The sequence below is a fragment of the Cucurbita pepo genome, chromosome 3, assembly GCF_057944985.1.
Source record: "Cucurbita pepo subsp. pepo isolate OVF chromosome 3, ASM5794498v1, whole genome shotgun sequence".
In the NCBI taxonomy this organism is placed as follows: Eukaryota; Viridiplantae; Streptophyta; class Magnoliopsida; order Cucurbitales; family Cucurbitaceae; genus Cucurbita; species Cucurbita pepo.
In genome coordinates, this window is record NC_141800.1 from 12,293,182 (window position 1) to 12,310,632 (window position 17,451).

At 36.8% G+C, this 17,451-nt stretch overlaps 1 long non-coding RNA gene across 1 annotated transcript; it reads right to left on the reverse strand.

Moving 5' to 3' along the window:
• Positions 1-912: 912 nt before the first annotated feature.
• LOC111779290 (uncharacterized) lies at positions 913-2,062 on the reverse strand. The gene is made up of 2 exons (XR_002812670.2): positions 1,878-2,062; positions 913-1,800 (listed from the first exon to the last, which is right to left on the reverse strand). It is a non-coding gene; the product is annotated as an uncharacterized LOC111779290 (long non-coding RNA).
• Positions 2,063-17,451: the final 15,389 nt, after the last annotated feature.

Below are 17,451 nucleotides of genomic sequence, written 5' to 3' on the forward strand. Positions count from 1 at the left end.
ACTCCGGAACGACCCCCTTTGTGACCGCACAGCTCTCGAATGCTTCTCCACCTCGACCAGCACTTGACAAAAAAAGTAGAAAGGAATGAGTATAAAAATTATACTCAGTAAGCCACCTACTTGTAGGCTCTCTTCGCTTCTTAATTCAAGAGGTTCCCACAGTTTCCTAATTCGGTTCTAGGACATCTAGTTCAAATCTTAGTCCCTTGGAGCTTGCCCCTTGGGTTTCACTGGTTCATCGTCCTTTTATTAAACGCCTAGAGGTTCCTTACGCCAAGCTAATATGGTCGGTATCTCTCTATGAGGTGCTACCTCTACATGGCTATCTGGGACTACATGGTAACTAGCCTAGGGGTGTGCTGAATACCCCTACGCCCATATAGTCCCCCTATGGGGGGCGCGACCCAACCCGTTCCCATGCAGCTAATGGGCTATACGACGTGGGGATACATTTTCCATGCGAAATGGCTAAGAGCAGTAAGGACTGATCAGGGATCCTTAGTCCTCCCATGAAGCTATAGATACCGTTCTCAAGCTAGCAATCTATGAACACTCCGAGGTACCTTGTTGTCGTGGTAAACCGCTAAGTTCCTAGGGGAAAATTAAGTCTAGCTAGAGCGACATATCGCTCCTAACAATAATCCCCCCAAGCTTATCATGTAAATGGGCCCTAGCAATTAACAGAGTGTGCATGCAACCGTATTCTAACATCATAATATATAATTCATGCAAACTAGTCATGTCGGCTCAACGGGGCCATGACCTCCATCAAGCACCCAGAGCACGAAGTTCACGCTCAATGGGGCGAATTCATCCATCAAGCACCCGGAACACGGAATACACAATTCCAACGAAATTAAACGCATGCATACATACAACGGAAGCTTAAAGCATATAGCAACACTCATGTAATTCACCCAATACAATCATAACAGTTAATCTGACCAATAATTTACATTGAGAGCTAATCTGAAGCAAAACTACTAGCATGCATGCAATCCAATCGAATCCTACAAGTATTTCTTTCTAAATACCGGGTAGTGACTTACCTGGTTGACGCTCCTACAAGTATTTCTTCCTAAATATCGGGTGGTGACTTACCTGGTTGATGAGTGCCTTTTTGCTAGCGTTTTTTTGCCCGTGAGATGTCCAAAAATACTGATTTCTTTAAATTAAGACCCTATTCACGTAAAAATAGTATTATAACTAGAACTGAGACAAAAATCGGGCAAACAGAGAGCAAACGGGCCAAAATGGTCGTTCCACGCGCGCTCATGCGCCAGCAGTGCTGGGGGTGTGAGGGCCACGCGCGCGGGAATTCGCCAGTCGCAAGCCGCACGTGCGCCTGCCTCTGCGCAGTCGCGGGTCGGCTGATCCGGCTCAGCTCGCGTTTGCGATTCAGCCCGGGTTTACAGACGACACGTGTCATCGCCTCGCTGGAGTTGCGTTACTCCAGCCGACGGTTGACGCGTGTCCGGCACCTGTCGCCGCCCTCCGCCGCTCGCCGGCCGACCACTTTTTTTTTTGTCTTCTCTGTCCTCTGAAATCCGTAACACCGTGTCCACTTTTCGATTTTCATATCTTTTGATTCGTAGTTCGAATCGATATGATTTCTTCGGCAAAGTCTTAGATCGTGTTACGGGCTACGTCCTAGTATTTTTTTTCGTAATTTTTTGCTTGACTACCGGATGAGTAAGGAGTGTTAGAAGTTCGCTCACCATTCTTGGACTATTTTCGGGTTTCTGCCTTCGGATAGAGGTTTCAGCCAAACTTCTTCAAAGATCCTGTAGAGAGTTGTTCCTAAATGAATATATCAAGATTTCAGATCTTGATTCACAAAAGAAAACCGTAGATCTGAGAAAACGTCAAGATCTTACCTCGCGGGTTTTTCTGATTTCTTTGATGGAAAATGGGACTCCGGCCACCCACATTCTCTTTTCCGTTCCAAGAAAGGCTCCTTGCATCATGATCTTGACCGGAGTAGACTCCGACGGTAGGTTTCGGTGAGTCTTCCGGCCGTTCATTCTTCCTCCTCTCTCTAGGTTCTCTCTAACCGGTTTCTCTCACTATTTCTCTTTTGTAGGACTATGGATGTGGTTTCATTTGAACCCCTTAGGTGGTTGGAGGGGCAAATTTACCTATTTGCCCCTCTCTCAACTTTTCCTATTTTTTTTTTCTTTTTCTATTTCTATTTCACTTTCTTCGGGTATTACAAAAAGTTTTTTTAGAGGTATATGATGTAACAACGGTAAAAATAATATTGACAATTATTTAAATATGTACGGCCAAACACATCATGATTTCTAACAATAAGAATGACAGAGAATAAGCTATGGAAAGGGATCAAAATTTGAAACATCACAGGACAAGAAAGTCGGGAATAACTGCATCAAATTCTATTCCATTTTCTTACCATATCAGAACATTTTCTTTTCAAATAACTTTCTTGGATCCTTAAACTCTCCTTACGTCCTTTAGCTTTTTCCTTTGGATCCTTGAACTCTCCTTAGGTCCTTTAGCTTTTTCCTTTAGATCCATTAATTCTTCTGAGTGCCTCAACTTATTAGGGGTATGACACTCATAGACATAGATTTTCCTAGGTTCATGACATTTACCAATCAATTAACTTAACAGGACTATCAACCAAGTTCTTTAGGTTTAGGAATAAAGTTATGTGTGGAAAATTAAGTGGACAACCTGATAGGATACCCTCTCCGTAAACTCATCCGAGGATGACATACCACATAACTGATGACATACCACATAACTAAGTAAGTATGGTTTGGGCAATAGACTAATTAAGTAATTATCCCAAATTCTCCATGTTTTAAAAAGTAAAAACATTTATTGTATTTTTATCCGTTCCAAATCACACTATATTGTCGTTCATGCTTCAAGGAGCTTAAAATTTTGGTCATGATAGTGAAGTAATGAGAAACGGTGAGAAGGACATGTTGGCTGCCCATTAATTGTTGTCAATGCTGACTATGATCAACGAAGAAGACCGTGAACATACAAAGAGAATTGATGTGTTTGCATTTTCTAATCTCAATGTGGTCGATATACTAATACACAACCTATATATGAAATATTTCAAATTGTCAAACTTCTTATTAATATATTGTTTCTCGTGCTAAATGGTAAGGTATATGGTGCTTATGGACATAAAGTAAAAAAGGATAAATTACCATGCATATTATAATATTGATATGGTGAAATGTAGGTGGTTAGAAATAAATAAATTTATATGGTAAAAAATTAATCTTTAAATTTAAATTGATTTCTTAGGTTTAAAAATAATTTACATATTTTCCTTTCAAAGTTTGATACAGATTGTGTCGTTAATAGGGTTTGTTATAAAGTTTGTCCTCAAAATTTTAGAATAAAAATCCACCATCTTCCTTTGCAACTACATCACACATTTCAACAATTTTTTACAACACAATCAAGAGAAATGACAAAAGTAAGAGCAATGTTCACCGGCTTCTTCATTACCTTCCTCGTTTTATATTCAGGTCTAACTTTTCTTATCAAATAAATTTTTAGTGTTATTTTTTTCTTATTAAAAATTCATGAGAGTTAGCGGGAGTTTGAATGCAAAGTCTCAATTGTGTTGTAACAACCATCCTAGTTTGGGAGCTTGCAAGCCTGGAGTAGATGATCAAGCCGATGGAAAATGTTGGACTCATTTCGTTTCTGGATGTGTGGAAGGAGGATTTTGTAAGCATATTGGGAGTCATCATGTATGTCATTGCTATTGCTGATTTTGTATATTTTCTTTCATTTTCGCCTTTGTTTTCATGTTATGCAATCGAATGCATTGCACTTTTATAAATTATAGTTTGAATAAATAATGTCTTTCAAGCTTTTTAATTTCTCACTTTTGTTTTGGGTTACAAATGGAAGGAAGTTGAAAGTTTGAGATATTGTTATGTTGAATTTTTTCAAGGAGAAGTACAAACAAATTATAAGTCTTCAATTAATGTGAATACCTGTAACGACCCAAAATTTCTACTTAGTTTAAGGTCGTTACTGTATACGTACCATAAACCTTGAATGCGGAAGACTCCATTAAAATTCAATAAAACATAACCTTTATCTTAAAACACAGCCATGGACTTGCGCGTTTCAAAAAACATCTTTAAAAAGACACAACAAAAGACTAAATAAAACGAATAAGAGTTTAAGTTAAAAACATCATATTCTAACCTAAGTCTAAGAAAATAAATACCACTATCCTATGTATGTGTCATGGTCTCGAGTTGCGATGCCGTCGTTAGTCGTACAAGAATGCCTTGCCTTAACCAGAAAAATGTAGTAGCACATGGCTTGAGTATTTAAATAAATACTCAGTAAGCATTATTGAGGTTAAATGCAACAATCACATGCAATGAGATGATGGGACCTATCTTTCATTCTGTTTTCCCTACGGTGCTGTCCTAACGGGTAGTTTTTTACGTGTACCATATACTCTACAGACAGCCCATACATGCGAGTATGGGCTCACCAGCTAGTTCGCACACCGCTGGGCCACCTTCCTTATCCGGTGGGCATACTCTGGGAGCCCCTTACGCCGGACACCTGCTAGAACTAGTAACCGTCACGGCAGCGCTATGCAAAGCATAACGATTGTTGTCTTACCATTGGATGTACACGTCCGTACCCTCGTGATGGGATAGGGGTATCCCCCAAATGCATGAGCACACATAATGCATGAGGTCCCAAAACTTTTCCATTTTCATTATCCTTTAATACAACCCCGCTAGCATTATGTACATATCATATCATTTTTCATATCGTTTCAGATATCGTTCATCATTCATAACATATCGTTTCTCATTCTTCAGTTCTCAAATCATACATAATTCTAATGGGGTTATATTTCATGCCATTTATCGTAATTTCATGTCATTCATATCATACTGTATACACACAATTTAAGAGACCTAACATAACGTTCTATGCTTTTAACATAACATTTCATCATATACACATCATACCATGACATATTGCATCACAATGTATCATATCATAAACAAGTCACAACGTAAACACTTCGTCGTCATATCGTTCTCTAACTTATCATAGTCTTAACGTTCTTATACCTATCATAGACATATCATTACGTGAACGTACCTTAGTCATATCATCACAAGAACTTAACCTAACGCTATCGTTCTATCAATCCTAACACTATTGTTCTATCAATCTATCACAAACCTATCCCTTTCTAGCCGTAACCTAACCGTATTCTTCCATCAATATCTCTTATCCATATCACTCCGGTATGTAACCTAACCTTAACGTTTCATGAACGTATTTTACTCCTATTGTTACATTTTGTTTTGTGCATCCTTCTTGTATCCTATCTCAAACATATCTTTGAACATATCGTACCGTAATTATTATCATACAATTCACATATTATAACATATACATAACATATAGGAAGCATATCGATCCACAGACAATTCACACATATCAATATATATGACATGTGCAGAACCACAGGGCACGTGTCAACATCAAATATAACCATGCCGATAGTGAGGTCACTTACCTGGCTAGCTTAAGTCGTTGTCACGAATATATCTTTAATGAAAATTCGATTTCGTTCTTTGAAATCCGAGTCAACCTATATGAGCCCATGACATCAGTTTCAGGTTTGAACTCTACAACATTATTTCTCTAATTTACATGGGTCCATTGTTAAAAGTCTTGAATTGTTATATATCTATAATTATATTTTTTTTTTTATTAAAAATCTTATTTTTCATGATTACGTTGTATAAGAAAGTAGATAAGTTGTTTCAAATGATTCTGGGCTTTACTCCTCTCTGTATTTACCTTATGTATTTACCTCTCCCTCTCTATTTAGTTTGTGGTTTTTAATTCCCTAATCTTCCTTTTTTTGATCTGTTGTCTTTTAATTCTGTTATCATGTATTCCAAATGTCTAGTTGATGTCTGTTTCCAAATCTTTACTTATGTTTCCAAATCTTTCCTTATCTCAGTGTTTTCTATTCATAAGTTTTCTTGGTCATTCTAGCTTTAATCTATTCATTTGGCTACTAATAAAAATTTAATCTAATATTACTAATCTGACGTGATTTACTCGAATCGTATAAACTATTGTCATTTAGTTTCTAACTCAAAGCTAGACCATTGTAATAATTCAATGAAGATCTAACTATAATTGGTTGTGATTTCTAAAAAAAAAATTGGATAAAAGAAAATGAAGATTTAATATATATGATTATTGATCACATCTATCCTCACGTAAGTCTACTGCGAATCTCAATGGGTAAAGACCATTCTCTTATTTTTTTTTTTTTTCTCAAGTAAATCTGACGATTATTGTTTTTCTTTTTGCAGTAACTGTTACTTTTTGGCATAAGCATGGGTTGAGGAGAGATAATTGTGGGAAGGGATGAGAAGTTAGTGGAGAGAGGTGGGAAAATGTTTTTTTTTTTTTTAATTTTAATTTTAATTTTAATTTATTTATTTATTTATTGATATTATTATTATTATTTTAACTTTTTTTTTTTATAACTTTTTATTTCTTTATTTCTTGTTCTTGTGGTAAGTACTTAGGCCCTCTAATTCTTGTTCTTGACTTGAGGTTCTTATCATGATCTATCCTGAGCACCTTGGTCCTTGGATTTTGAAACCTTGGTTATCTTCTAAGGGCCTTAGTACTATTGTGCTTGGTTCTTGGTTCTTATCCTTAGAACTTGGATCTTGATCTATGTTCTAGTCCTTGATCGTTGTCTTATTCTTGATACTTTCTAGGTTCTTGTTCTGTTCCTTCTTCGTTCTCCAATACACTCTCCCTAGGATTTACGGTACTAGTCATGAACCTGATAACTTGTGTCCAAGCTCCATTCGTTCCAAGCGACACAGTCTTAACCTACGTCCAAGGATTCATGCGTTCCAAGCGATGTAGTTTGAACCCACATCTTAGGGTTTTCCCTTTGGTATCGTCTCAAAACCTATGCCCCAGGCTTCATGCGTTCGAAGAGGCATAGTCTGAAAACCTACATCCAAGGCTTCTTATGTTCCGAGTGATGTAGTCTAATCCTGCATCTAGGGCTTGCCCTGTGATATAGCCTGAATTCTTATGCTCAAGGCTTCATGCGTTCCATGCAGCATCGTCTGAATGCCTACGCTCAAAGATTCATGCGTTCCAAGCAACGTAGTCTACGACATGAGCATGTTGTACCGTGGGAGGTCTTAGGAGATTCTTGATTCTGGGCTAAGGTAACTACTCTTTTTGTTCCAACGTGGCCTAGACTACTCCCCATGATAGACCATGAATGTCATGTGATCGGTCCATACATAAATGTAGCATCCTGCAAATCTTTGGGTACTCATAACATGATGCAGGACGTCTCATCTAGGTGGGGAAACATGAGTCCAAACATACATCCTGCAAAGGAAACATGGTGCAGGGCATTCCACCTAGAAGAGGAAAACTTGGGCCTCTGAAAGCACTGTGTGGTGGGAGTTCATGGGTCACTTTGGACACGATTAGAGTATTACCTAACATTCTTGAATTTTTTAGTCTGAGGACCTTGGTCCCTTATCCATATGTTGTACATAGTATTCTTCTTACTTTGGTAGTTGTAAAGCTTGTGTGGTATTGTTCTTGGTTCTCAATCTTGTAAGTTTCTAGAGTTCTTAATTCCTGGAGGCATAAGTTGTAACATGCATTCATAACCATATGAGCCCATCATAATAACAAGCCTAAGCTATTCTAGAAAGTCATAGAGTCCTAATGATTTCTTTAGATGGTTCTAGAAGGGTATTGAGTCATGAGGTGTTTCCTTTAGGCGTTTCTTGGGTTCTAACTTGGTTTAGGTTCCAAACTTTCTCTAATCAACTTGAACTCTTGAACATACATTCTTGTCCTTAGGAATAGACCATATAAGAAGTAGCATCCATATCATAGCATCACATTTCGTTATATAGAACACATAAGCATAGCAGAAGATATGATGGTGCATGTCGGGAAGACGAGGCATGCACCATCATACATCATTCAATTATCAGTAAGGTCACATACTGTAACGCCCCTAATTTTCTAAACCTAATTAGTGATGTCACCCATGCATGCATAACTCATTACGCGGAAGTTCATCATAAATAACCTTGGAAAATGCAACAAAGTCTTTGATAAAGGTTCAAAAATCCAAAACAAACATATCTTCGAAACTAAAACCTTTAGTAACTGAATTCAAAATAAATCTAAATAAAACAAACTACAATGCTTTAACTTAAAACAGTCAAATAAACGTAAACTACTAAAAAAGCCCCTCGTCCACTTCCATGGTGTCCTCAGCTCCACGATCAACCATACATTGGCCCTTTACCTGAAAAATATAGGTAGCACATGGCTTGAGTATTTTATGAAATACTCAGTAAGTCAACCCATTGTTGGGGTTAAAAATGCAAACACACGGCCCATGTACACGCACATGGATCCACCAGGTAGGCTCATATATGTACCCCCTGGGCCTGGCTTGGTTGAGCACAACATATTATACGTCGCCGGACACCACATAACAGAAAAGGGCCCGCATGATATCATGGCGAACATAAATATCGTATTTCATTCTTTCGTAACATAAAGGGGAAGTATCTCGATGCAAGTGACATACATATATGCACGAGGTCCCTTAACATACCTAGCATGGCATTATATAAGCATTGCTAACATCACATATACGTTTCTTACATTACATGGCATATTACATAACTTACATTACATGACATATTACATAACATGAAAATATATTCCAGTTCCATAAGCATTTCATGACATGACTCGATAATACTACGTGTATACATGGCATTGATCAACATTTTTATGACATAATTACTAACATATCATTCATAACTTCACATAACATAAACAGTCAACAGTCAACATAATTCATACATAACATAACATAAACAGTCGACAGTCAACAGTCAACAGTCAACACAATCTATACATCACATAGTCATATCACAAAAAATATGGTGCATGCAGGGGCCAGAGGGCACGTAGCATCATACATCACACAATAAGCTAACTCCAAAAGTAAGGTCACTTACCTCAATGGCCTTGGCCGAAGTTACTCACAACAAGCTAATTCCAACGGTTAATTACGTCCTATAATAACCACATAAAAATTTAGGAACCTTTCATTACATACCTTAGCTAAATCTCATGCTATTTATCAAAATAAACTCCCGATACAATCTGTCTTTAACGGTTAGGAACCATGCTGACCTTAGATTGTAAAACTGAGGGCGAAAATGGCTTCGGAAGGGCCAAAAACCTAGAAATCGATATATTATGGGTAACGAACTGCTAAGCCAAGCTGTCAAGATGAGTCGATAGTACGCGTGCGGAGCCGAGAGTGGAGCTACAGGCATGCGTCTGTGTTGGGCCGAAACGCACACGACCCACGTTCGTCCGAGGGCTGGTTCAGAGGCACCCGACCCAATTCAAACCCACGTCTTTCTTACCCGCCAGAAAGCGAAACCCTAATTTCTGCCTCCCCGATTCCGACAATGTGCCGACACCTTCACCTATTCCAACGCCTTTCCGTCACCGACGACCCCCGATGCAACTTCTTGTTTCCACCAGTCACGCATCGTCTTCGACACAAGCACGACGATCCCGACATCTATATCTTACTTCTACTCAAATCCTTTTTCTGAAATAAAAACCCTAATGTTTCGAGAGAAAAGTTTGGAAAGAAAATGGTTTTCAAGGGAGGTAGTTGGACATAGTAATATAAAAATAATCTCAAGACATTCTAGGGTTTTAGAACATGTTTTTATTAGGCAATAAATGTCTAGCCGGAAATTCCGCGATTTTCAGGGAGATTTAGTAAGATTTAATTATTTATTTTATTACTATTATTACTTTTTTTCAGGGAGATTTAGTAAGATTTAATTATTTATTTAAACTCGAATCGTTACACTTACCTGATAGTATAGTAATCCGTATATATATTACTTTTATTAAAGATCTCATTTTCTATTGTTAGTGTTTTAGGAAAGACTTTGACAAAGTTATTTTAAGTTCCAATCCATACTTTCTTGACTTATGACATTTCAAAATTCACTTCCTTTTTCATGGTCAATCCTTAATTCTTATTCTTAAAAATCCAATTCTTAAAAATCCAAATACCGCTTACGTTAGTGAAACTTGACAAAACAAAAAATATAGAAGTTTTGAAGAACCGACTTACTGCGACGATCTCTTCTTAGGACAATACTTCCTTCACCAATCACACTTGTTAAAGAGAAATGAAGAAGTTCTACTTGCGGTTGAATAATCGGTTAAGCAACATTTTTACAGTAAATGAGTAAGAGTGAGGGTTGGTTATGATAGATTAATCAAGCGATACAATAAGGTTACGTATAGAAAACGTTATGGTTATGATAGCCTTATAAAACAATACGATAAGGTTATGTATAGAAAACGTTATAGTTAAGATATGTTTAATATAACGATACGGTTAGATTATGTATAAAAAACGATATGGTTACGTAAATTGATAAAATGATAGGATTAGGTTATGTATAGGAAACGATATGGTCCCGAGATATTTATAAAACGATATGGTTAGGTTATGAATAGAAAAGGATAGGATTAGGATAGATCAATAAAAATATAAAAAATCTCTTATAATGGAATTCCAACTGTCCAATGGCAAAGTGTCTTTAAGTCAAGTTTCTCAATTCTTACCGATGGCCTTCCTTGTCAAAAGTTGACCGAAAATAATTCCTTGTCAAAAGTTGACCGAAAATAAGAACACAGTTTAAAAGAGATATTCTTTTCTAAAACTATGTGTGTTCTTGGTTGACACGAAACAAACCTTTGTAAATCGCAAGGATAGAGATAAAACCAAGAAAGAAAAAAGAAGTCGGCAAGAGATGTCTCTATTATAAATAATTAAAATAACAACTTACAGAGTAGAGTCCACTCCATATTGCATTACTATGCTATAGGTTTTAGGTTCAAACCACTTGATAAAGAAGGAAGGCAAAAACAAAATTATTCAAAAGAAAGAAGAAATAGAACAAGAAACTGAACAAGCAAAACGTAGAAGAAACCAAAGGCAAAGTCACCAATGCAAGATCAATGCACCATTGATTTTGTCCAAGAAAACGTGAAAAAAGGATCGAGAAAAAAATATTTTATGGATAGTCTCTCGATCTTGGATCTTGATCCATATCCTTAGTTTTTCTTCCTGGTAATGTAAACACACAAACTAAAGCTCTCAAATCAATTATTTTGTCATACAAATCAAGCGCCAACTCTAAAAATAGAAAAAACAACCCCACTAATTAATTAAGTGGTTCTAACATCCTATAGAAGTGGACATCCTAAGAAAATGGTAGCCATTTCATCCCTAGAGAATAGGTCTAGTATGACCATCTTTAACAATTTCTCCCCTAAATTGATGGTAGGTATGCTTTCAGTTTACTCATGGTACTACACATACCATTGACTCACGTAGTTTTATGAATGCATCCAGCTTCAGTGATTTTGTCATAATATTTGCAACTTGTTCTTGTGTGATACAATGCTTCAGCTCAATAATTCCATCTCTAGTCAAATCACGCAAGAAATGAGACATCAATGTGTTTGCTACATCCATGCATGATTGGATTCTTGGATAGCTTAATAGTGGAACTGTTATCACATAATATAGTGATACAGTATTGGACAACGTAACTACATGTTTTTTTTAGGACCAAGATACAGCTCCATCACTAAGTAAGAACACATAGCCAGAAGTGCTTTTCCTGTCACCTATATCTCTTGCATAATCACTGTCAGTATATGCTATCAACTCACCATTACCCCTTTTCCTACAAAGAATTTCCAAATCTATAGTACCTTTTAAGTATCTCAACACTCTTTTTGAAAATTGCAAATGCAACTCGGTTGGACTTGTCATAAAGCTGCTCATTAGAGACACTACATACATTAAATCCGGCCTTGTTCCAGTTAGATACATAAGGCTTCCAATCAATTGTTTATACATGGTAGCATTGATTTTGGCTCCTTTTTCATCCTTTGTCAGTTTAACCCCAGGAACAATAGGGTTTTTCGTACTTACTTTTTTCCACTCCAAAACTTCTTTTGCATACTTTCTTTGACTAATATCAATGACTTCAGGATTTTGTAAAATCTTTACACCGAGAAAATATTTCATTTTTCCCAAACCAGTCATTTCAAATTCAGGTTTTATAGAATTCCCCAAACCAGTCATTTCAAATTAAGGTTTTATAGAATTCTTGAACTTAACAAACATGTTCTCATCATTACCAGTAAAAATTAGATCATCAACATATAGACTAACAATCAAAATTTTACCTCCATCTCCTGTTTGTATGAATAAAGTATGGTCGTAGTTGACCTCTCAAATCATTCTTTGAAAAAATGTGCTTCAATTCGACTGTACCATGCACATGGAGCTTGTTTAAGGCCATATAATGCCTTCTTCAATTTGTATGCCTTGTATTCTTGACCTTTTTTGTTATGTGGTTGCTCAACAAAGATGGCTTCTTTTAATTCTCCATATAAGAAAATACTTTTCACGTCAAGCTGATACACATTCCAACTATTTCGATCTGCTAAAGCAATTACCATTCGAATAGTATCCCACCTAGACACAGGTGCAAAGACCTCAGTATAGTACCATTCGAATAGTATCCCACCTAGACACAGGTGCAAAGACCTCAGTATAGTCTATACCATGTTGTTGTGCATAACCTTTTTCTACCAATCTAGCCTTATACTTGTCAACTTCGCCATTTTCGTTGAGTTTTGTTTTGAAAATTACTCCCATCTTCTTCATTCCTTTAGGCAAATTTGTCAACTCCCAAGTCTCATTTTGTTCGATGGATTCTATCTCCAAGTCCGTTGCAGCTCTCCATTTTGAACTTTGAATAGCTTCTTTAAAGGTAGTCAGATCTGTAGTTGAGGTTAATAGAACTAAATTGTTGTGCTCAGCTTCTTCAAAAAATTCTCCCCCGCTCACATAATCTTCCATCCATAATGGTGCTCTTTTCTTCCTCACTTCGAGAGTGCTTTCTTCATATATTGAGGAATTTGATTCAGATGACTCACTGGAAGATATACTAACTTCCCCTTCTTCTTCTGCAATCATCTCCTCTTACGATTCTTCCTCACTTGGGTCATGTTTGCCTCCTTCTATAATACTATCTTTCCATTCGAAGGTATCAAGTCTAGCTTCTTAATTAGTTTTCCCCAAATTCCAACATTTTTTTTTCTTCAAAAATCACATCTCTGCATACAACTATCTTCCTAGACACTAGATCATAGAGTCTATATGCTTTAAACTCTTCACTCATCCCTAGCAACACACACTAAAAACTTTTATCATCCAACTTCTTTCTCTTACCATCTAATACATGAACATGCCCAATGCATCCAAAAACTCGAAAATAGTCAACATTAGGTTTTACGCCACTCCAAGCCTCCTCAGGAGTCATATTTTTCACTACCACCATAGGACTTCTGTTAAGCACGTGCATTGTCCAGTTTACTGCACCTGGCCAGAATTCTTTGGAACTTGCTTCTCAGATAATATACTTCTATCCATGTTCATTATTGTTCTGTTCTTGCGCTCAGCTACACCATTTTGTTGAGAAGTGTAGGGTGTAGTAAGTTGTCTACTGATACCATTAGTTTTACAAAAATTGTTGAACTCGTGAGAGGTGAACTCTCCACCCCTCTTTGTGCGTAGACAACGAATAAAATCTCAAGTCTCTTTCTCAACAAGATTTTTGAAATTCTTGAAGATAGTAAAGGCTTTAGACTTTTCAGCAAGAAAATATATCCACACCTTGCAGCTGTAATCATCAATAAAACTTATAACATACCTCTTCTTACGGTTGGAAAGAGGTTTGATGGGTCCACAAATGTCTGCATGTACCAGTTGCAACCTTTGTGTTGCTCTCCATAAACTTCTCTTTGGAAATGCATCCGTATGTTGCTTTCCCACCATGTAATCAGTGTATATTTTAGACGATGCTTTCAATTGGGGTAACCCTCTCACCATTTGTTTATGTTGCAATGTTCTCAAACCTTTGAAACCTAGGTGCCCATATCTGTGGTGCCAAAGATGAGTGTTGTCTTCTATAATTGTTTTGAAGCAAGTGGCGGCTTGTGGCATGATTCTTGCAAGTAATATGAACATCCTATTTCAGACATTGTTGTTTGCATAATAAGCCCTTTCTTGGGATGATAGATTTTGTATTCTTCATGTTGTATCAAAATAGATACACCTCTTTCTTGCAATTGTCTAAGACTTGAGAGATTGTTTTTCAACTAAGGTATATAGAAAACATCAGTGATTACCTGAGTGATGCCAGCAACTTGCAATCTAATGTTACCTTTTCCCAACACCGCCATCTTAAAATTATTTCCAAACTTCACAGATTGTTGGAATTTCTCGTCAAAATCTGAGAACCATTCCTTGTTTGCACACATATGATTGTTATACCCCGAATCAAGGAACCAAACATCTTCCCTCCTGGATTGATTGAGCTCCACCTATGACATCATCAAGATTTCTTCTTCATCCTCAAGCTCTGGATAATTTGCTTCCTTTTCCCATTGAGGACACTCATATCTAAAGTGTCTTAACTGATGACACTTATAACACTCAACTGCAGTTTTGTTGAATGGATGTCTACCTCTTCCTCTTCCTCTACCTCTTCCTCGAAAAACTTCACGAGCTCGATCAACTCCTTTTCCACCGAATTTATTATCGTATGTCACCTTTAGTGCTTGTTCATCACCTACACATCCATTCAATTTTTGCTCATGTACCAGAAAGCTGCTTTGCAATTCATCGATTGTTAAAGTGTCTAAGTTATTAGACTCTTCAATCGAACACATAACATAGTCAAATCTTGAAGTCATTTTTCTCAAGATTTTTTCAATAATCACCACTTGTTTCATGTGTTCACCATAAATTCTCATCTTGTTTGCAATGTTGAGAGTTCAAGCAATATATGCATGAGCACTCTCACCTTCTTTCATCTATAGGACTTCAAACTCTTTTCTAAGAGCTTGCAGTTGAGCTCTTTTGACTCTTGTGAAACCCTGGTACTTCTGCTTTATAGAGTCCCAAATTTTTTTTTTTTTTTTGCAGTATCTCTATTAAGGATCATTTCCATAATAGTTCGATCAATGGCTTGGAACAAATAATTTTTTACCTTCAAGTCTTTTAGCTTCTTGTCTGCAATTGTTTTTTATTGTGCTTCTGTAATCTCTAATCCTTCTACTGCGGCAAGGATTCCGATCTCCACCAAGGACCAATATTCTTTTGAACGAAGAAAATTTTCCATAAGCATAAACTAATGATCATAATGGCCATCAAACTTAGGAATTGCCGGTTGAACGAAATTGATTTCAGCTGTCATATTTCGAATCTCTTTCAGCTCACTCTTTAAAGAAAAAACTGCAGCTTCTTCTTCTCACAATCAGGCCTTGCGATGTGGCTCTGATACCAAATGTTGTAAACACACAAACTAAAGCTCTTAAATCAATTACTTTGTCACACAAATCAACTTGGTTGACTTTTATACCCTTGCAACCTAAGGTAGCCATTTCATCCCAAGAGAACAGGTCTAGTATGACCATCTTTGGCACTGGGTTCCTAGTTCTTGTCATTGTCCTTAATCTTGTTCTTTTTTCTTCTTCTTTATGTTCCCAAAGACACTCCTCCAAAGATAAAGACACTCCTCCAAAGATTTACAGTAAAAGAAATGAACTTGACAACCTGTCCCAAGGATTCATGTCTTTCAAGCAACATAGGCTGAACCTATGTCCAAGGCTTCTTGCATTCCAAGCGACGTAGCCTGAATCTGCATTAGGGCTTCATGAGCTCCCTATGATACAGGCTGAAACCTATACCCAAGACTTCTTACGTTCCAAGTGGTGTAGTCTTAAACTTGCATCAAATTTTTCTTATGTTCCAAGCGACGCAGTCTGAAACCTATGCCCAATGCTTTTTATGTTCCAAATGACATAGTCTGAATAGCTATGCCTAAGGCTTCATACATTCCAAGCAGCCTAGTCTGAAACTCGCATCCAAGGCTTCTTACGTTCCAAGCTATGCAATTTGGAAACGTATGCCCAAGGTTTCATATGTTCCAAGCAGCATAGTCTGAACACCTACACTCAAGGCTTCATGCGTTCCAAACAACGTAATCTAAAACATGCATCAAAGACTTATTACGTTACAAATGATGTGGTCTACGTCACGAGCATGTTGTACCATTAGAGGACCTTGGTCCTTTATTCTTGCTTGGCATCAACATTCTTATTGTCTTTGTGGAATTAAGGCTGATGTCATACTTTTTTCTAGTTCTTGTTCGTAGAGTAATTTCTTGGGACATAAGCCTTGACTTCCCTTATTAATCCCTATCCAAGCTCATAATTCATGAACATCCAATAGTACTAACCATCAAGTATCTTAAAAATCCTGTCATAAGGGTTGTAGAAGGATCATGATTCTCTGTTGGGAGGTGATTATGGGTAGTCTTGTTTTTTCCCATAAGCCTTCATTTATACCCCTAATATCCCTAATATGTTCTAGAACCTTTAAGATCTTGTAATATCCTTCGTAGAGTCATACTCATGTTTCTTATAACATTGAGGAATTCATAGGGTCAAAAAAACTCCTTACCATTTTGGTCATTTACTCCATTTCTTTAGTGTGGGATCTAACTTCTTTGAAACATGTTAAAATCTTAAGTAAATGTTTATGTCCTTACGTAGGATAGTTCAAGTCATTTAAAAAGTGTTTGGACCTTGAAATACATTAAAAATCTACATGGTAATTTTCAACTCTCATTATTTATTTAGTGTCTAAAAGGACTCCAGTAAATTTCAAACTTGGTAGCCATGAAAGAAAATGGAAGATTTCGAGATGATTAAACTTCTTCATCTTTTTATTATTGTTTGTGTGATTCAAGCAGCGGAATAATATTGAAAAGTTTTTAATATGTATGGCCAAACACAACTTAATTTCTAAGATTAAGAATTACAAACGATAGGTCATGGAAAATGATCTAAATTTTGAAACTTGAGATGACTAGAAAGCAGAGAATACTGTAACATAAAATAACACCATCAAATTTCTTCATACAACAGTAACTATATTTACCAGAAAACCATAGTAATAATAGAAAAGGAGATCTTTAATAAAAATACAATTATATATATATAATATTCCACGACTCAACTCATGCAAAGTCGATGATGCTCACATGAAATCTAGCACACTGATGTCATAGGTGCACATAGGTTGTCTGAGATACGAAGGACAAATTCGAACTTTTATTAAGGATACATTGGTGACACCAGCATAAGCTAATCACGTAAGTGGTCTTACTATCAATACGG